Source organism: Strix uralensis, chromosome 1 (genome assembly GCF_047716275.1).
Source record: "Strix uralensis isolate ZFMK-TIS-50842 chromosome 1, bStrUra1, whole genome shotgun sequence".
Lineage (NCBI taxonomy): Eukaryota > Metazoa > Chordata > Aves > Strigiformes > Strigidae > Strix > Strix uralensis.
The window spans coordinates 44,304,371-44,327,028 of NC_133972.1; the positions used below are offsets into that span (position 1 = coordinate 44,304,371).

The 22,658-nt window shown below is 38.6% G+C and overlaps 1 protein-coding gene across 6 annotated transcripts in view; it reads right to left on the reverse strand.

Annotated features, from left to right (window-relative positions):
• Nucleotides 1-22,658, reverse strand: part of PPP1R9A (protein phosphatase 1 regulatory subunit 9A) — a 157,159-nt gene that overhangs the window by 81,828 nt on the left and 52,673 nt on the right. The gene's annotated exons all lie outside the window — the stretch shown is intronic.

A 22,658-nucleotide genomic window follows, 5' to 3' on the forward strand; every position in this document is an offset into this window, starting at 1 on the left:
GAAAGCTCCTGTAGGAGAAAGATCTGTTTTAAGCGGCCTGAAACTCTGGCAAAAAGAACTGTACAGCAGATTTTAGTTTCTGAAATCCTGCACGTATCTGGGCCCTAGACCTCTCCCTCTCATAGACACCTCTTCTGACATACAATGGAGAGCCAGGAGCAACTGCTGCCATGCACAACCAAACTGTTGATACAAACTGGAAAACATTATCTCTAGATATTCTTGTTTTAGGCAACTAGCACATGCTGTCAAAGTCTCCTGTCTGTTGGAACAGTCATGAAGACCATGTCTAGTAAAAAAACACGTTATCACTCTCTTGCAGCAGCACCAACACATCTCAGCTTGCATCCATACAGCTCCATCCACCATGACATGTCCTGCACCTGGCCTATCTACAGGCAGAAGCACCTGACTGATGGTAATCCCAAACTGTACCACAGTCACACTGCCTGGTGGGACACATGCATTAAAAGGCATGGACTAGCCACACGCATTCATTAGGCCTGTGACATAAATGTGGTTTTCCTTCCCAGTATAAGCAGTTTAACAACCAGGCAGACTTTACTTTTAAGTTCATTTGACTGAAACTGGTATCTTAAATCTTATACAGTGCAGCTTCAGGCCCAAACACGGAACTGAAATTGCTTTGGTGGTATTGATGGATCATGTCCTGGTATCAATGATGAGAGGACATACCTGCTCACTCTCTGACCTCTCCACTGCATTCACTGCTGTTAAATCAGAAGGTCCTACTGTTTCAGCTATGAGAGGCTGCAGGGACTGAAAGTAACCCAGCTAAAGTGCTTGAGTCCTTCCAAGACGGATGCACCAATGTATAGAAGTGCATTGAACTGCTCTTCCACTACAAATCCCTTACCTGAGCATTTTAAAATCTATGTAGCTCAACACTGACGTATTGGTATAAAAATGTGGCCTTCTTGGCACTTTAAATCAAGCAGAAGGCCACATTCTCAGATTTGTCTTTTCCTCTGTCATCTCAAATTTTCTGTGTACAAATAAGATTTTTACCCTTTCTGCTACCTCAGTTTCAAATGTGACTTCTTTAAAACATCAGTTTTCATTAAGTAATTTCCTAGAATCATTTATTTACCCTACCATTTATTATTTATTCAGTTTGTACTTGTTTTATTGATGTTGTACTAGTTTTGTTACAATTTACATCACTACTTTTCTACATAGCAGAAAAATACAAAATCAATGTTGCTGGAAATGAAATGTGTGCCCCATGTGAAAACTTCATGCTGTTACTCTTAATTAAGACAGGTCAGAGTAATTAGCAAGTAAAAATAAGCCCTGGTACTGAAGAGTAAAACCAAAGCTAATATAGATCTGCTCTTACAGAGTAATTTCTAAGAATCTAAAAAATTTTCCTGAGCATTATTTGGCTAGTATTATGTCATTACAGATCAATGTTATATAACAAAGGAGATTAAGATCTCCTGAAAATACTAAGTTTTCATATTAGTGCTACCTAAAACCTTGCTCCTTGAAGGAAAGTTAAATTTTTACTTATATAAGTAAAGTAGAAGATAAGCAAACATTTTTATAGTAGTAACTTAACACTCTCTCAGCTGAAAACATCCTATACGGTGTGTGCTACTCTAAGGAGGATCAATGAGGAGATAAAAGATGCTCTTTTCTTAGGGTGAGTTTTCCTCACTCTTTATGAAGGGAGTCTTTCCCTTTTGAAAATATCCAATCTGGAAAAAAAAATCCAGCAGTTCAAGTCTTACAAAAACCAGATGAGTTCTGAGAAACTCCTGTTCTCCAGACACCAGCTCTTGTTTTGACTCCATCAGTGAGCCAGCAGAGTTGCTGCCTCCTTCACAGGGAGTAACTGATACCCTCCGACTTCACCCAGGCTTTTTTATTGTAGTGTATTTTTCAAAGCCTCTGACTCCTTCCTCCACAACTGCATGTATCACCGACCCAGTCTAAGGCTACCCTGACACAGACAATCTCCAGTCATTTGCTAATTACACTCAAAGTCATTGCCAAGCAACGCTCCTCTTTCACAGACTTTGGAACATGAGATCGCTGCAAAGCAACAAGCACTGGGACAATACTTCAATAAAGCATTTAACAAACAAAACCATCTGAGATACAGCCTGCTCCACCATTACTGCCAACAGCAGTTCAAAACCAGGGAGAGAGGGTGTCCTGAAGTTCAAGAACGAGTTACTCCAAGTGCTTTCAGTGACACCAAACTCCTGCTGGAAGGGAATTTCTCATAGGCTGTAACTTTGACTAAAATAAACTTTGCAGTGGCAGAATATGAACTCTCCTATGCTGCATCCATTTAGAGTGGATTCAGGGTCCAAAGCCTGCTGGAAACAAGTGGGACTGTAGCCCTTGCACCACCATCTCTTCACACTTTTTAAGGGCCTTGAGAACAAGATAAGCTTCTCTGAAAATAAATTAATACTTATATACTTAAGAAGCTATACAAAAGGCAATGCTGGTCTCATAGACACCGAGGACTCTTCATTATAGAACACCTAATGCCCTTGTTCACAATCTTGATCTTCAGGAACGTTGTCTCATGAGAAACACAGGTGACATGAATAATTTTTTTCTTTTCTACACAGGCAACAAATTATGGCCTCTAGGTTGTTGAAGGCAAATATGCCTCTAAACTGACCCTGGAAAAACTTCAGCTATTTTCCCAAGGCCATCCTAAAAATCCAAGTAGTTCACTCATTGGCAGATACTGAATTACTTCAACACAAAAGTTCGAGAATATTTCTCTGCTCTTTTTATTAAACTCATTTTCCACGTTTTCAGTGTGCAATCCTTTGTAGAGTATCTGAACATTAGACTTACCTTCTGCTGGAAGGCAATCTAAGTAAATCAATTTGCTTATCCTGAAAAGGTCACCCTGGTCAGACTTAAAAAGATTCACTGGTATCGAAACACAGCTCAGGTGGAATCTGCAACTCGCACAGCTATTAGGGTCACCGTGTCTCAATTTCATTTTATTAAACAAGTAAAACAGCATGGTGGACTGAAAAGCTATCCGAATATTCCTGCTTTTTTTGCATACAGTGACTGGTTACAATTCCATGAGGTTTGTTTTTTTTTTCTTTCCATCCTTCTCACTACTTTTTTTGTCATAACCATTATTACAAATGGGAAATTCCAATAAGGTCCTGTTTTTCTCTTACATTAACACTAAATGATTTTCACTGAATTCTGTTTGATGAGTTTTGCAGACTTAGGTCTAAATCTTGGGCATTGGGTTGGTTTTTGTAATGCAGCAGCTTGGAAGGAACAGTATAATGGACTAGTAAGGTCACTCCCCTGAGTCTTACTGATCATATGTGAATCCCAAGGAGACATTTTAAGTTTTGTGTACTTCACAAGTACACTTCATATGCAATTCATTCCTTTGCCCTGACCTTGCCTTTTTTAATTCTACTTTGTATTACTGGAAGTTACTGGCAAAAATTTACTTTGTGATTGTTTAAATCTTCTACTATTTTTGGTCAGTAATCCACAATTTAGAAATAGAGAATAAAACTCAGGAAAAAACTCTCTTGTATTTTTCACAACAGTAGCTTGACAATTGCAGGGAAAAGAGCCAAGAGACAAGCTCCACTGTATTGCATTCCCATAAAGCTCAGGATTCCTCAGAAAATCTCTCTCCTGGCAGACTTCTTTCACAGATCCCAGACAAATTAGACATCTAGGTACAGCAATTTAACACGTACTGACCCTTAAACATGAATGGATTTGGCTGACTGTAACTGCACTCCTGTTTCAGAGCAAAGTAAAAACATTTGCCTACACCTTTAGAGCGTCTCCATCCAGCAGAACGAAGAAGCAGTTTCAAGAAGACTGCATCGACAGCTATGCTATACAAAAAATAATGAAAATATCAACAAGAATATTTAAGAAGAAAATTAATTTCCAATGTGACAGCAGATACCTTTTATCACTCTTTTGGCAAGCCCCTCTATTGCCAAGGTAACAAAATAGCATGCTCAAGAACTCGCTATATCTTTGAACGTGAAAATAAGCATGCAAATGAGAATATCTGTAGTGAGCTGAGTTTGACAAATTAATTACAATACAGTAGAGCCCCGAGTCTGGACCTCTGTTGTCTAAACAAGTTTGAACGGATAGAAGAACGTGAAGCAAAGTTGCAATTTTTGTCCCTAGACATTTATTCCTGAATCTGCCGCAGTATTTCTTCAAGATTCTTGCATTGCTGCCAATTTACATCGTAAGTGAGGGTGCTATTTTTCTTCTGCCTTCAAGAGTGTGACACATGAGCTGGCCAAGAGTAAATGCTGCTTCTGGTACCAATTAGCACAGACTGCCATACAGTAGCAATGTCACCATGAATCAACACGTCAGTGTTTCTTCTCCCAACAATCTCACTCGCCCTCAGCCTACAAGTCAAGATGTCCAAACACTGAGTAAAAATGCCACAAATGTTCTCAGAAGCAAACAACTGAAACAAAATATTGACTATTCATAAAACATTCTTATTTCTATTTAAAATAAATCTCAGCAGAGATAAATTGTGTAACCTGCATATTCACTAAAAATGAATCTACAAAAATGAAACTTCACATGCATTTCCTTTTATTCATTTACAGATGTCAGAACTGTTAAGAAAATAATTCAAAGGAAAAAAGGGACACAAAAAAGGTGATCATAGGCATTAATTTAGAAGATTTGCTAAGTAAATTATAGAGATAATTCATCCAACTTGTGAATTTATGACATATTTTATAAATTGAACAAAGATTAATACAATGCTTTTATATATATATGAAAAATATATAAAATGTACTATAAATAGTACACATTACTATCTATCCCTTTACATAAGGCAGAGAACTGAGCAGAGGTGGAAGAAAAGAGTTAGGCGGAAACAGTCTGATTAGGTGTCCAATTTTCAGTATTACGTCACCAGTACAAATCCTGTTCTGCTTTTTTGAGGTGCAAAGTTGCAACTGCCCGGAAGGTTTTTAATGACTCTTTTATATATTTTGTCTCATTCTAAGCAGATACTACATTTGGTACTAATTGGCAATCTTGCCAATACTGCTGTGGATGCAGAAAAGACTGAGTGAGCCAAGGAGAAGGATCTCCAGTGCCAGATACCTGAAGGCACAATAAACAAATGCATGTCTATGTCAGACCATAGTGGTAGCCTCTCAGAATCTCTAAAGCCATCCCACCACCACCTTTCACAATAACTAAGTTCATATAAAAATCTTAAATGAAGAAATGCTTGGATTTTTTTTTAATGAGAAATTCTTACTTAATGAATTCTTTAACTGAGATTGGATTACTAAAAAAAGATAGTTCCACAGTCTAAAATGACTGTGGGAAATTCTATCATATTAAGAAAAACACAGATGTGTTCAACTCTTCCTTTGCAGAGTGCCAGTGCACAGACCATTACTTAAGTACACAGCATATGTGTGAAGCTTAAGTATGACACTAGATATCAGACAGCTCTTCAACCAGCTTTCTGTACATGGTAAACATAATTCCCCAATTTGAGGTGGCACATGTTACAGAGGGTATTTATTTAGTTTCTAGTACAGGCAGGTATTTTTCTACATCAAATAAAATGCTTGTGATTCTAAGGAAACTAAAGCCTTTGGTAGCCTATTGCTACAACCACATTAACATCACCATGCAGTGACATAAAAGAGACCAATTAATGGGGTGTTGCATTAATTCGGTAGGAGTGTTGCACCCACTCCCACCAAAACCCAGCCGTTCAGCCTGTTAATGCCATCGCTTGTATATAAAAACGGACAAACAGGCAGAGGCTAAGAGGATTAACGGAAAAGCTTCTGTAATACAGCAAAAGGTTTGCTGTATTTTGTAAACATCTTTCAAACGGAAAGTGCAATGCAGCATTCTCAGTGCCAGATCACTACTCAATTACTTCATATTGTAGACTTACCAATCCCTTAATTGCACCTGCAGGCAGAATTCATTTTGGCTGACTGCATTTTTTCTAATGATAGTTTCACATTCGCACTGTTTAGCACAATCAATTGCATCCTAGTAAGATGTAAAACTGCCTGGAGTAAGCAAAAGAATGTTTATCCATTAAGCATTCATACTGAGTGTATTACCATTACAGTTAATCACACCAATGCTTCAAAAATCAGTCTGTATTTCCAGAGGACTTTAGTCTTCCTAATGCCTCCTAATATGGTACACAGGGTAACACAGACTAAAACAAGCCAAGAATAGGGGTTCCCTGGTCTGACTGCATAACTGGTTCAAAGACACCAGCTCTAAGTGCAATTTAAAATATGGTATTGATGGAGCAAGAAACAGAAGGTTATAAATGTGTGCACAAACTATATCCAAACGAATAAACAAAGAGAAAGAAGGATCATGGGGATAAGCCGGTATTAATGAATAATGTCAGCTCGGGATGAGACTACAGCAATAATGCCACAAAGTGGGGATCCGAGATAAATACATTTAAAGTGACTCAATTCAACACTGTTTTTGGACATTTTTCAACTTCAATACTTGCTATGACATCAGGCACAAAGTCTGATATTATTTCCTTGAAATCAATAGCAAAACTGACTTCATCAACCCCAAGAGGAAGAGATGGTAGTCTATATTATGATTGTTTTTCACTCTACCCCTCATATTGTGGACAAACTAAATGAGCACAAAAACTACAATGACTTTTGCCTGCATTAAGTTTTTACACAATTCTACTCTTTGTGCCCAAATTTACTGCATGAATTCAGATCTTGTAGACATTTCCTATATACCAATCTGTGATGGATTTGAAATTTTGGAGGTCCAAATGCAAAGCATAGCACCCAGTGCTGTCCATCCTAAGACAGCGTTTGTGGAGCTCCATGGAGCCCAGGCTGTGGGCACCCCAGCTTTCAGTGCGACTCCCCCATTCTTTCACCAGGCTTCCCGTGTCTGTGGCATGGGGTGCCAAAGCACTGAGGTAAGGCTCAGTGATGCTGCTTGCAGGGCTGTTATTGCTGTACGTCAAAAAAGCAAAGACGACCACCTTTGCTGGTCCCATCGATACCATCTCCTTATGTTGAAGAGTGAACATGAACCTTCTCCATTGACACGTGATGGGAGAAGAGAGTCCTGACTTCTGTCATGCTCCTGTCATTCAACATGCAGGAGTACAACTTAGGAAGCTACAGGAGCAAACCAACGAAGAGTGGGAAAATACATCCTTTTTGCTCTCTCTCACTTCTAGAAAGAAAGAGGTTTCAGTCTGGCTGCTGTGGGAAATGGGGAGGATGCACTTATGCATGTGCATTTTGGTGGAGTTTGTTTGTTTGTTTTTCTTAAAGAGTTCTGGTGTATTTTTTTCCCCACAGGAACATCTTACTTTACTGTTCCAGGGTTGACCAAGCATCTCTCTGTGCATGTCCTTAATAGTCCCAGCATGCATGGCTACATTTGGGCAGAGCAGTGGGTGGGGCACAATGTCTGTATATGTCTGTTACTGGATATAAAGACAGACATGGGGTTAAATGTGAGCTCACTGTTGTCCCTCCCACATATCAGCAGCAGAAGCAGTTGTGGAAGCAGGTGTATGGCCACCAAACACCTGGACATTTATAGCTGACTTGAGTCCTCTGATCTTTCTGTATTCCAGACACAACTTCTTGACCTGCTTCAGACAGAAATAACTGAAGCTCAAGACAAATATTCCACCTCTGTGAGAAAAACTAAAATATGAGGCTTAGTGATCTGCCCAGACTTACCCAAGTGGAGGAGGAGTTTATCATGTGCAGAGACAGAGAACTGTAAAAGCTACAGAAGAACCTCTCTATATGTTGTGTCAATGTAGTGAACAGACCAGTGGCATCTACAAGAGTGCTGTTCAGTTATTCCCCCAGCTGAAGTGTGCAGCACACAGCTGGTATTTGCTGTCACTCACAGTAACTGTATTCTGGTTACAAACAGCTGCACATTTCTTTTAAAAGTAAAACAGACACCATTTAGTGGAAGCTGGACATACTCCAGATAACAAATTAAACTGGGTATAATCTGTGTATGACAGGCTATAAACCTAATACAGTAAGCCTTTCAATAATCTCAGCATGATTTTAATGTTTCCCCCTAATATAATTAATAAAGAGAACATACCCAAAAATCTCTAAAAAAACCTGACATTCAAATATTTTTAAGTCAGCTAGTGTTCATTGTCTAAAGAAATCAGCAAGGCTGTGACTCTTGCCTAAACTAAGAGCTGTAAATGAACAACCAGAGGAAGACAGAAAACTGATCTTACAAAACTCTGCTAGGATACATTTACACATATAACCTTAGCTATTTTTAAGAATCCCTAAGTGGAAAAAAAAAAAAAAAGTACACATTCAAGTTTTTAGAAGCACATTTTCTAAAATACTATTTTATAGTTATGGTTTCAATGCTGAACAGTTTCTTTTTTGGAGCATTGCTATTATTCTTAATCAACCCTCTGTAGATCAATCATAAGGAAAAATAGAAAACAATTCAAAGCAATCTTTGCAAGTCCTTCTTTAGTATTACTAACAAAAGTTAGCATGAGTTCAAAAAAATCACAAGTGATAATGTTAATATTCACTGGGAGACTGGACAACAGACAATTGGTACAAAGCATATGTAACTCCTGGCTGCTTTTTACCCCTAAAAAAACAATAGTGAATAAAACCACTGTCTTGGATGAGGGAGTTAGTCAGATACAGGCAGTGTGGGAAAATAAATATATGGTTGGACATCAAAACAGTCAAGATGGTAAAACTTTAATCTTGAAAATTTTCATTTAACCTTACTGTTATTGATTAAACACTTTGAGATTCTAGAAAAAACTTAACAAAAGAGCACCTTTTGCTTGCAAATAAAATATCTGGAAGATACCATGAAATGACAATTAAAAAAGCCCTCTCTGTTGTACTACTAAACTGAATAACCACAAACACAGTTCTGTCTATAAGTCAGCTCAAGTTTTAGCTTTCAATTCCTTGCAGTAAAGTACAAATAGAAGCCACAGTGTTTAAAAGGCTGCTATCAACCATTTTAGTCTTGAAGGGAAGTTTTCACAGATTATTCAAGAGTAAAACCAATAAAAGTGCATGCCAGAAGGTAAAAATTTATCCAAACATATTTATTGCTCAAGATAAACAGGATTAGCCACAGATATAAAGCAGCTGCATGAACGTATTCTTGCTGCTTGAGCACAGAAGTCCATCCACCCTCGGGTGAGAAAGCTGGGCAGAAGAGCCATGCACAGGCCATGCAGGTACCCCTCCTGGGTCTGGACCAAATAATGTACAGTTTTGATAGAAGGATTCTGCAAATATAAAATGGATTCCCTCTACTTTTTACAAAGAAAAGAAAAATCTTGCCTCTTTAGAGTTCAAAAATCTCCAGAAGCATGAGCATTCCCATTGCAAAAAGCATGGGGTCACCATAAAAAAGGAGAGCAGTGCACAAAATACTGGAAGAGAAGGCAGCAGTCGTTTTAAATTGCAGCTGCAACACCGGACAGTGTAGGGCGTTTATCAGTTCTCTTAACTTTCCAAATGACATTTTAACCCAAGTGGTTAAATGGTTTTGGTACCACACAGAACATCAACAGTAGGTGGTTGTAACAGAAAATGATGCAGACAATCGGTAATCTTACGATAATTGTACAACAGTTAACTAAAACCTGTCTGAAGTACTTTGAATTAAAAGCAACTTGAATATGTCATGCATGTTTTTGTCTATTTATCCTGAAAGGTATGAGACATTGCTTCAACTGAAGTTTTAAAAAATTATTTTATCTGATTGTGCAGGCCTCATAAAAGCAGATTAAAGTAATCTTACTTTGCCTACCTTTAGGTTAAAAGCCTGTCTGTCTTGCCAAAAGGGCAACTGTCATAATCTGCCTTAAATTCAAGCTTTCAAATGGTGAACATACACTGTCTTCCATGCCCTAAGTTTAATTTTATTTCTGGTAGTTGTCATAACGTAACTCAATAAAAAAGGCACAATAAAAATACAAACCATAATTGTTACATCGTTAGATTATAAATTCTAGCTAGCAAGAGGCAGATTTAAGGAAAAGCCATCATGTCTCTGTTTAGGAAAGAACTTTATTCTATTAACCCAGCAGACTTTTCTGAGCTTTTTACAGGATAGGTGCTTGAAAACCAGATGCACAAAATGGGTTCCGTCACATGTACACAAATTGTATTTTAGATACAACAGTGGTTCTTCATATCCAAGCTTTTTCTTTGTTCTACCAAAACTTTAATTGTCTTATGGCTTGTATTGATTTCTGCCAAAACAGATCAGGACAAAAATCCTTCCACTGAATAGTAAGAACAATTCAAAGGCTGTCACTTCGCCTGTCAAAAAATGCTTGATTAACTAGAGACTTATGTAGGGAACCAGAAATTAGTCAGAAAGAGACTACTGCTACACGATAATCACCAAGGGAAAATCCCTCCATGCACAATGCAAGATAACTGAACACAGGTTAACCCTCCCTCACGAAAGCTACCTCAAACTGCTGTCCTTCTACTACCGTAAGACCTTGCCACTGCCAGCTACAATGAAATAAATCCTCTGCCTACCATCTCCACAGTATGTCATTAATGTGCAAGATCCTTAACACAGGCTGATGAACAGACCACCTGTAACTGAGCGATGGAAATATCACACCTCCTCTACGGCTGAAGGCCCTTCTGAGGTTCATTAAACCTTGATGACCCCTCCATACAAAACCCAAGAGCCCTCATCTAGTAACAAAATCCTCTGAAGTAAAACCAATGTGGTGAGTATAATGCACCCAGGACAGTCACTATGTACAGTCCTGAAGTGCTAGAAACAATGTGGAAGACTGGAAAAAGCTCTATCAAAAAACCCCAGTATGATACTAGGTAGTAAAAGCAAGCAATAATTTTAGAGTAAACATTGTCTTCACTACTTTCTAATCTATTACTTACAAGGTAAAACAAAATACACACCAAGTTCTGCTGAAAGAGATAGAAGCCTCAAATTTGGCAGCTTGCAGGTACTGACTAATGAAGTATGAGAAATACTGGCATTCTCCATGGACTCAGTCCCATTTGTCTGTCTTCAGTAAGGTCTTAAATTATATTTATAAGAAAAAGAAAATTTCATCTGCTCCAGAGCAAAATGTTTTCTTGCAATGGTCTCCTAAGCGCTGAAAACTGTACAGCAATGACTCTGCATTTTTAACATCTTTTTTGACTGCAGTTTGGGTATTCAGGTGGGACAAAGGTATCCCAGCAGTTCAGTGATGTGCTTCTGTAAAACACTCAATAAGTCATCCAAACTCTGACTGACCACACCACAAATTACAGTGAGGAGAGATCTAGTACGTCTATCAAATAAGTGTCTGAGTTACCAGCTAACAGCAAGACTGAAGGTAGACTGTTAGTACAGGGTACACCTTGCATGACTGCTCAGTACCAGAGAAAAGTAAAGATCGCAGCTGCAAAAGTCAGTTTTGGCCAGAGGGGATGTAGCAGCTCAATTTGCTGCATGAAGCTTACAATCCAAAAGCCAAAATCACAACTTCAAACAGCAGTGGGTTTTTTTTTTTTGTGAGATTTAGAACTATTTCTAAGAGAAATGAAAGAGCAGAAAAATGGTATATAACTCTAGCTAACTTAAGCCTGGCAGATGGAAACACTGAGTATTATCTAAAAGCAAAATGACTGAAAGATACAGAAATGTCTCCATAGAAAGCTGCAAAGTAATCAATCATATTTTGTATTCTAGGTCAAAATTGTATAGCTCAAATAGAAGTAAGTAGTTTTAGAACATATATAAATATTAATTCCAAAATAAAGATTTTATTAATTTATTAATAACATTTATTAATTTATATCATTTATTAATTATATTCCCCATTACTTAAAATCCAGTCAAGGTGCTACATGCTATCTTACTCATGAAAAGGTATTCACTGGTTACAAAAGGTGCAGGGAACAGCCTTGGTTTAACTAAGGCACAGCTCAAGCCAAGGACGCTCTTCTACTCGCCTGAGGACCCACAGCACCTCTTGCTGAGGGAAGGGGCTGGCAGGCTATGAGCGGGGAGAGGAATGCTCCCCGGAAAACTCGTCTCAGCTGTTGGCTGCCCACCTCTCCTGAAGGCAGGAGACAAGCCCCTGGTGCTGACCGTAGGCAGAGTGTGAAGGAACACTTCATCTCCCTAACGATCAAGAAACAAAATCAACCTTATGCTTCTGGGCAACTTTAAACAGAGGGCAAACAAATCCATTACATTATTCAAATAAGTGTCAAAAGGTTATCGCTATTATCCAAGAAGCTCTGTCAACCTGATATATTACATTTTATGATGGTCAAAGTTTTACATTGTGAAATAAAAGTATTTCAAAAGCAACATTTGGCATGCAGTGCAACACAAGTAATCCGTTACACTTAACCATGTCTGAAACAAGTTCTGTTTGTGCTTAGAACAGGCGAGTAAATTAGACTACCTGGAGAGCTAGATCTCAAAAGCCAAGTAGGGATAAGGGTTCATCCTACTTAACCATCGTTTTGCCTGCATGACCTATGAAGAACAGTTTCAGTGCTAAAGCAGCTGCATGTTATATTGTAATCACATGCATCTGCAATGAAATGATCAGCAGCAATTTCTAACTTAAAAGTTACAAATATTAGTTTAGTTTCCTACAGGATGAAAGAAATGCAGATGAAAAATTTATCGTATCCCTTCTGGTCCTCTGTCTCAAACCAAACTGAACAGGTCAGAAGTTTACTGTTGTACAGGGTCTGGCTGAGCCAGAATTGTTTTTTCCCCTATAGCAGCCCCCATGGTGCTGTGTTTTATGTTGGGAGCTGGCAGGGTGTTGATAGCACACTGGTGTTGTGGCTACTGCTGAGTAGTGCTTACACAGCACCAAGGCTCTTTCTGACATTTCCCCCCACAGTGGGACGGGGTGGGCAAGATCTTGGGAGGGGACACAACCAGGACAGCTGACCCGAACTGACCAAAGGGATATTCCATACCATATGGCGTCTGCTCAGTATAAAGCTGGGAAAAAGGAGGAAGGGGCTGGGGTCACCCTTGGTCCTCCCAGGCAACTACTACGTGTATCGGAGCCCGGCTTCCTGAGAAGGCCCGACATCGCCTGTTAATGGGAAGTAGAGAATAAATCTGGGGTTTTTTTCTTCTGCTTCTGCGCACGGACCTTTGCTTCACTTTGCTTATATTAAAACTGCTTTTGTTTTACCCACAAGGGTTGGGCTTTTTTTTTACCTATCTTATTTTCTTTCCCCTCTTTGCCCTGTTGAAAAAAAAGGGGGAAGGGGGGGAAGTGATAGAGCGACTTGGTGGGTACCTGGCATTTAGCCAAGGTCAAACCACCACAACTGTATTTCATTATGTGTTTATATCATGGATGAGATCGGAACTGATTTTGATTTTTTTTGCTGTAGAAAAGTCAAATGAACCTGACTTAAAACATTTTTGTAGACATCCTCTAACAGCTGATGTATAAGAAAGCCTGTCCAATACCATGCCAGCAAAGTAGTATTTCAAAAGCATTTATAATTGTCCAAATATCAATTACATAATTCTACATTAACATACTGTTTCCTTTAGCTATCCATTAAAGAGACCTTATTAAAAAGATTTGTTTTCCCAAAACACAATTTCTTCTCTAAATTAAAATAGCACTTTCTACATCAAAAAAGCAATTCACTCATGAGACATTTAGCAATTTATTAAAATGTCTGGTCTTCTCATTGCATAAATGTCTTCAAAATATTAAAAACCCCAGCAAATTCACCATGTAATATCACATTTTTTCATAAAACTCTTTGCAGGATTTAACTGATATGCATGTAGAAGCATCTTCATATGGGTGTACAATGGCTGTCAGAAAGATGCAGCTAATACAAAAGTATTAAATTTACTGTTAACATCGGACTATTAAAAGTTATTTTAAGTGCCCAAAATTCACAACATATTTTAAGCCAAATTTGGGAAACGAGTGAAAACAGGAAGTTGGGAGCAGATCAAACATTGTATTTTCACCCTTGCATCCTGATATAGCCAGTAAACTCAAAAAGTAGAGGCTCACCAGTTCTATAAAACAGTTCTACAAAACTTCTGCAGTAAAATGCTACATGTATAAATTCATGCCAGAGTAAGTCTTTGAGTTTGTATATTTGACAATGTGTACCTCCATTTAAACTTTTATTAATAAAGAGGTTGATTTTCATATATAGTATATTATTACGACCTAATAGCTATTAGAATAGTAATTATAGTAGTTATTAGTGTGTATGCTCTCATTATATTATCAGTAAGCAGACACTGTGAGAGACATTCCAGTTATATCATTTCACGTGTAGACAAGGGCTAAACTCTAGGAAAAACATATACACATGAATACATATTCATTAATTTTCTTCTATTGAAAGAAATGTGGTCCCATCATATTTCTTTTTATTACTTCTTGCTCACCAGACTCTTCCACCCAGTAAGAGATGAGTCAAATTATATCACCAGTCAACCTTAACAAACAGTAAGCATCACTGGCATATTTTCTTGATCTGGGGTTGTTCAGCCTGGAGAAGAGAAGGCTCCACGGAGACCTTATTGCAGCCTTTCAATATATAAAGGGGGCTTATAAGAAAGACAGGGAGAGACTTTCTACTGGGGCCTCTAATGAAAGGACAGGGAGCAACAGTTTTAAATTGAAAGAGGGTAGATTTAGTCTGGATGTAAGGAAGAAATTTTTTTACAGTGAGGGTGGTGGGACACTGGTTGCCCAGGGAAGCTGTGGCTGCCCCCTCCCTGGAAGTGTTCAAGGCCAGGCTGGACGGGGCTTTGAGCAACCTGGTCTAGTGAAAGATGTCCCTGCCCATGGCAGGGGGGTTGGAAATAGATGGTCTTTAAGGTCCCTTCCAACCCAACCCATTCTGTGATTCTATGAGTTTGAAAGCTGTGGAGCAGATGAAAGTAGAATTTCAGGAAGAAAATAGACAAGCTCCTGTCATTTAGGACAGATTTTAGTATTTAACTATTTATGATTTCTATCACGCAAAAAAACGGGGAGGTTATTTCTGGTGCATCACCTAATGTCTGAGTATCAGCTGCTGCTGTCAAAGGGGAGGAGATGGTTTCTGATGGAAGGGCAATGCTTCCTGGTGGCAGGGGCTAGACAGCTGCAGAACAGACAGACCATTTTTCAGCTTCATCCACACACATGTACTTCACAAACCAACAGGATGCTTCAGTACCTAATTAAGACTACTTAATTCTGTTAAAAATTGACTTGTGTGGGTAGACTGGGCAGTTTGTTTCATTTGTTTTTAAGCATCAGTAAGTGACACCAGTACTATCTTATCTGTTAGCGTACTCTCTCCGGATAACCAAGCTCGCCCCTGAGCCGCACCAGGGCAGAAGAGACCAACCAGTCCTACTGCTTCCTGCTTCCAGTCCTGTGGCGAAGAAATGGATCTGGAATCTAACCCTGCCGCTACACTTTAGATGCTGGTTTGTAGGAGATGTTAACGCCAAGTATCTTTCCCTTTTGGAGAGAAACATGCCATTATCCCATGAGGAACGTGATGGGCTCAGTGACCCCTGTGCTGCACAGAAAGTCAACCAGGCAGGCAGGCTGGTGGACATGCATATGAAGTTGTCTTGGTTTCTCTATTGTACCTGCTTGCTAGTTCTACCGTGAATTTAAATGAAAGCAGGTGACACATGATGGTGACTTTTCTAAGAAGGAAAAATACACCAGTATTCCTTCATAAGAACATGACTTTTTAGAGCCTGTGATGTGACTACTGGTCAAACACAGTCTAGTAGAAAAAAGAATTACATCTTTAACTCTGTAAACTCAAGGTGTATCTTCAGCATTTTAAACATCAATGTTTTAAAAGACCTTCTTTTGACAAGCAAATTATTTTCAGAAACAAAAAAAGAAAAAACATTATTTCAAATCTGATTCCCCTTGAGATCTCAAGAGCTTTCCCCTGCAAGTTCATGACTGCAAGTAGTGAAGTAGGTAAAACAATATCAGAAAGCCTTAGAAAGAATGTAATATAGTCTAATTTAGTCATTATATATACATATAAGAATATAGTTGATGTAAGTTCATCTTTGATAGAAACAAAATTAAAAGTGCCAGACACCCCTGCTACAGAATTTTTGGTGTGAACTATGACTGTCTAAAAAGTTCTTTCAACAAAAAGAAAACTGAAGAAAAATAGGCTGTAGAGAAAAGGGATTCTGGAAGCCACCAAGGCACACTGAGATACTTGGTTTGAAGATACATCTACTGTGCTCCGGTGTAAACTGAACTACTGGTTAAACTATATACAAAACCACACACACAAATCACCTAATATGCTATTTTGGTCTGTGGGCTCTCCTGAACATCAAAAAACCCTGTGCAAAGTGAGTGCTTCTTTGCCCATTTCTCCAAATCCCTCTAAAGAAATGCAGACAGCCTGAAAATGCGAGGTGTGAGGTGTCCGGGAAGGAGACACCATTAGAAGTACAAGGCAAAAGAATTAATTATCAGAAACAGCCAAGATCCAATTCAAATAATTAAAAGCAAATTGTCAGTGGTGCATATTTAAGTTAAAAAATTTATAGGTATCTGCAATCAATATACCTCTGCTGAGACAAAGCTGACAAACTGGCAGTTATCAAAGAGCTCCAGGCTTAGCTGGAGCGGGTCAGAGTGATCTCCAAAGGGTCTCATCAGAGCCCTGACTGGTATGAAGACGGACAAACACAGGCTAGTAGCAATGAATAAAACAGGCAAGAATCCATAGATCTGAAATCTCCATTCATGGCCTTTTGCTGCTTCTCAATTAATTTTGCTTACCATGCAAAAAGTATAAAAAACACTGAAACAAAATTAATGAGACTTTTCATTAGCCAACCTAGACAGATCTTTTAAGGAAACAAAATTAATGGAGAAGAAACGATAGTTCAGGGAGATATGATACTGCCAAGCAACTGATTTAAAAAAAATCCTGTTCAGCCCATATGGATTTTCCACTGGGGCAATCCCAGGCCCACCTCTTCTCTGTACGTAGGAAATTTAAATGAGAATCAGGGATTTGACTGAACATCGCTGAATCACTACTATTTACAGCCCTTGGGGCTCTCAATAGCTGAGTGAAATATAGGAATTAGTCTCAATATAGTAATGAGAGTGTAAGGACAGATTCAGACTACCATTTTTTTCCCCATCCAAACTACTTTAGTACCACTGTACCACTAATGCAAGCACACTGAAACAAGCTCAATCCCCTGAAAACCCATTAACTTCATGGCAAGTTTAAAGGCACTCAAAGATGCTTTCCAAACAAGTCACAGAGACATCTCCAATTCATTTCAACACAATCAGTATCAGGCCAATATCCAGAGCCAAAAATGCCTACTACCCTTGCATAAAAAATTGTTCTTATTCAGGAATCACAGGTATACACTGAATTGGAAAATTCTGAGGCTCTTCCAAAGGTTCATCACCTGCTACGACATCAAAACTACCCCCAAAGGTCGCTAGATAAGGCATAGCTATACCCCTTTGTAGGGAATGTCTCCCCTTAAGTATAATCAGGCTTTGCTGGCTTATGAACTTCCCAGTTGCTAATATATGAAATGCAAAGAAAAGGTAATAGGCAACTGATGCTCAGGAAAGGCAAGAATGTTGATATACAAACAGGAGGGTACAAAGATCTTGACAAACTCCTTTTTGCCTTGTCTTGCTACCTGACCCAAACACACAAATGGATCATGACAAATAACATACTCCTGAAACTATTAGCGATTTCTAATTAAGAATTGTTGTCTGTATTTTTAATGCAAAGAGCAATTAACAAGGCTATGCCACTGCTCATTCTCTTTGTCAATAAGTAAGGGGGGAAAGTTACCCTTTTATAAAGAACCATATGGTTTCCTCATCTAGAGTCTGACAGAACATTTCCTTACCTTTTCTATTTTTCTTAACTCTTCTCTCTTAAACATTTAAGAAGCACAAGTTAATATTCATTTGATACAATTTAGAACAGATGCTATTACTGTTCTTCAGTTATCCAAATAATCTCTTAATTAAATATCTGCATGCAGCACTCTGAGAATTGGATTCATACTTTAATCACATATTCCTCTACTTTGTTATTTTGCTTTTACTTACTCTGGCACGTGGGAATATTGCGCATGGCCGTAAAAAAATCTGCATGGCTAAATACTGTAATGCAGATTTTTGAAACCAATCAAAGAATGACTTAAATATGAACAGTACTGATTCTCAAAAACAAAATGCAAAGCTGTTTTACAAGATCATGATTTAAGTCACTGTGCCTGTATATTTTATATATATTATATACGTATTTATATATTACAGGTGAAACAAACTTAATTTTTCAACTACTTAAACAATAGTATTCTCACAGTCATAAGCAGAAACAAATTCCCAAATGATGCTCAGGCAGTAAAAGCTTAAATGCTGACTAGCAAACAACCCTCATATTCTGAGCCCTGGACTCCCACTCCTTATTCAAGAACTCTTACAGAACATGCAAAAACCTAGTGTGTGAGGCAATCCTTCAGTTAAAAAGCATCATGTATCTGCATGGCAAACTGAACACTGAGATGATCTCTATTACGCAAGCATTCTTCAAAATGTATTTCCAGTATCATAGCATTCCATTTTTTTTTTTTACTAACTTGTAAGGAAAACATTTTTTCAGGACATCATTACACATTTATACATTACAGAAAATAACCTCAACACTTCCTGTTAAGGATAGGAGATTTATTTAGCCTTCATGTGGAAAAACGATTTAGAACTCTAGTATCTATCATCTGAAGAGTCTCCTACAATGTCCAGTGGAGATTCCATGATGGAAAGGAATGATCCCCCCCGAACAGCATGGTGCACTTCAGCAGGTCAGAGGCCGACAGCCGTGCTGAAAAGTTCTTGGCTGGTGTCAGTCAGTGCCCTGTCCCTCCTACACGTTGGATTAGATCTGAACCATGCGATGGCTGAGAGCAGGAGAGGGCAGACCTCATCACCATCTTCAGCTGCTTTACAGGAGGGATTAAAGAGGTGTCGGAGCTCCCAAGGGAAAGGGCAAGAGGCCACACAAGCCTACATGTGGGAAATTTTAGTGAGAAGTAAGGAGAGCTTTCTCCCCGTGAGGGTGTTCAAACAGGCTGTCCAGAAAGATTGTGAAGTCTCCCTGGCCATGGGTAGATGTAAAACTGGAAGGTACAGAGCCCTGAGCAACCTGGTCTGCCTCCACCTACTCTGAGCTGGGGGCTGGACAAGAGGATGTTCTCACATCCCTTTTGAGCTCAACTGCTCTGTGATACTATTCTGTGCTTCTGTGGATGGGCACAGGAAAATTCTGAATCGATGCATCAGGTAATCAGCACTTAGTTGCACACTGGTGGTCAAGATTGAGATAAATCCCCACATAAGAACTTTAAAACCTTTTTCTGAAGTGGTTCCTAAGAGTAAAGTGCCACTTTGTGCAATTATTCATTACCCAGTCCCTATCTCCTGTAACGCCTCTCCACAGCCCTGCACCTACAACTTCTTTGCTGCTTCTGAAATCAGGCTGATGAAGACTGATGCAGAGCTCAACTCCGCTCTACTTCCTCAAAACACACATGCATTTTGGGCCCTGCTCTGCAATGGTGGTTTCTCCTGAACTTGGTTATTTTTAACCCCCTGCTGCTGGCCTTCTCTGTTAGCAACCAGACAGATTTAGATACACAAGTACCTTAATTGTGAGGGAAATGAGGCAACCAAACTGCAAATATCATACCGGTGCAACTGGAAAAACAATTTTTTACCTTCAACACTGGAAGTCCTTTTACAAGTAGAAAGTTTAAGTGTCTGTGAAAGACTACAAGGAAGGAAAAAGTGGCATTCTCTGCACAGTACAGCATAATTCTCCCTGACAATTTCTCATGAAAGTAAATGTCATTATTACTTCTCATTTAAGCAGCTTCAAACTTATTAATGTATTTTATTTTCTCTTCCCATTACTGTGTGCCAACTACCATGCATACTTCTTTCATTATATTCAATGACAAAGAGTATGTCCTAAAGCCACTAAAAATGCATACCTATCAACAACATTTAATGCTGTGATGAGTGGAACTCATCAACTAGTGTAGGGTTTTTCTATTTGACCCACTTTTCCCCTGTGAGCTCTCTCAGACAATCCTTTATTATGATACCATATTTTAAATGTAATACAATGATGAATTCCTAAGCACAGAAATTTTATACCTCCGCTGTTTTTAAACAGCATTCTGTAAGACACAAGGTAGTTAATGAAACACAAGAGTCAAGCACAACTCAACAGTCTACATCAGGAAACCCAAACTCTGTCTTAGAAAAAATTTTATGATTTATTTTAAAACATCTGAAGCCTGTATAAGAATTCAGTTCTCCATCTTTAACTTCAAGGGGATAGAAACAGGATAGAAATAGGACTACCTATAAAAAAGAAAATCTTTCAAGAATTTTGATTTTGTATTGTTCTTTTTGCTGGAAGGTCTATTTAAGAAAGCAGCATTTGGACTACTTCTTAAATTTTTGCATAAATGGTGCTGGAATGAAAATATACTAATTTTAGAGAGTGGTATAATTATTTAAATTTACCTAAAAATGACAAGCAAAAAAAAAGGGGGGGGGGGGGGAATCTTGCATTTAAAAAACCCTACACATTAGGGCTTCATGCAAAGAACATTCAACATTACAGACAGCATATTGTCCAAATGATTAATACAGAAGACTGATTAGATTGGCACTAGAAAAATTTGTATTTATATCCAGTAGGTAGGTTACTGGGATCTAGTCAGACACATAATAAACAGAAGCCTATCTCTAGTCCAAATTGAACCCTATGTGTTCAGTGAAAGGCTATGATATATCAGGAAAGGCTTAACCCAGTCTTCCCTCACCTGTTGAGTAACTAAGTGGCTTAGCAACTTAGTTCTTCCCACAAACACAGTATTAAACATTGTGTCGGTATACAGTTCTCATTGCACTTCCTTAAACACAGGAATCTAAAGACTGCTAATGATCTGTAATCCAGCTAAAACCAGAAAGAACTGGATAATCTCTTTGGGAGGTACACTCTTAAAGTTTAATAGATGACTAGATTGCAATAATATTAAGATGGAAAGTTCAATGGCAGTAAGTAACTGAAGGTATTGTCTGCTTTGCCTTCCTTTCTTCAAGATAGGGCAGTGTTACATTGCTTATAACTAATTAGTACTATTTCTTCATGACAATTTCAAGTAAGAAGTTATCCAAGCTATAGATCAAGTTTTGCCATCAAATGTAAAGAAGTTTTTCACATTTGTTCTTGGTCTTTACGTACAGAGCGGACAAAAGACAAGAATACAGGACACATTGTTAATTACCCAGTGCAGGTATTCCCTCACTCCCCTCTTCCCCTTGGCTGTTTCAAAGAGCAGGGGTATGCGAGGTTGTGGGTGATGGCAGCATTTTTTCTTACCCTTCTGCAGTCTCCTGATCTGCATTTTACATTATCACAGCTCACATAAACACTGGGCGTTTTCAAATGTCATCACGGCTGGCTAATACCATCCCAGCTTGACGTCAGAGACACTGGGGGGTCAAGGGTCTCACATAAAATTTTAAGCTGTTTCCAAAAGCATTTATTTTGCATCATCATTGATGCACTTTCTCCAAGAAGCACAGAAGAAAAACATGAGCTCATGAGTTTGAATCTGTTGCACTGGTTTATTCGGAAAATAGTTCAGAAGGAAAGCAAAATGTTAGCAACACCCTATCCAGACCAAGATATTCACAGTGGATAGTGGGATAAACAGTGAGGGGAAGTAGAAAGGAAAGTGAAAACTATAAAATTAAAATTGGACATTGAATCAAGAGACAGAATAAACCACTGTACAGCATTTTTTTAAAATAGATTGAGAATCATTTCTTTGATCTCGGTAATGTGAAGATTTTCCCTGAAAGATACTTCATCTTACAGACAGACCTTTCTGCTTAAAACATCTAGAAAAGAGCAAAGGTAACCTTTCCAAACTTTCCAACGTTTGCATATATTTCAGCATGATAAATCCTTTGTGCTGCACTGGTTAGTGTTCGCACACATACCCCGTGGCAGGGCGTTTCTGCTCCTTGCATCATTACAGCTTTTTCACCTGCTACTTCTCAGAGCAAAACCTTCCCTTGTGCAGAAGCCACTCCTCTCAAGATGCACAGGGAGAGCACAAAACATTAGGCTCAAAAAAACCAGCTCCTCACACTGTATCTGTCAATTCTCCCATTTACAGTGTTCCTAGTTATTTTTGCCGAGCTATAAAAAGTATCTATTTCAAATAACTTCTTGTACAAAGAAGGAGCAAGTCAAAGTTTATTGTCTACTTAAAAGTTAATTTCAGGAGAATAAACCAAACCTCTTTCTTTATGGAAAGAAGTATGTACTATCCTATGCAGCTACTAAGCAACATAAATAACCCAGACTACAGTTAATTACAGCTGCTACTCCAGAGTTTGTGACCACCCATCCCAGACACATTTTTAAATCAGAGTGCAGTGGAAGTCCTTGGGCTGTAATTAAGATTCTGATCCATTAGTGGAAGTTTCATAT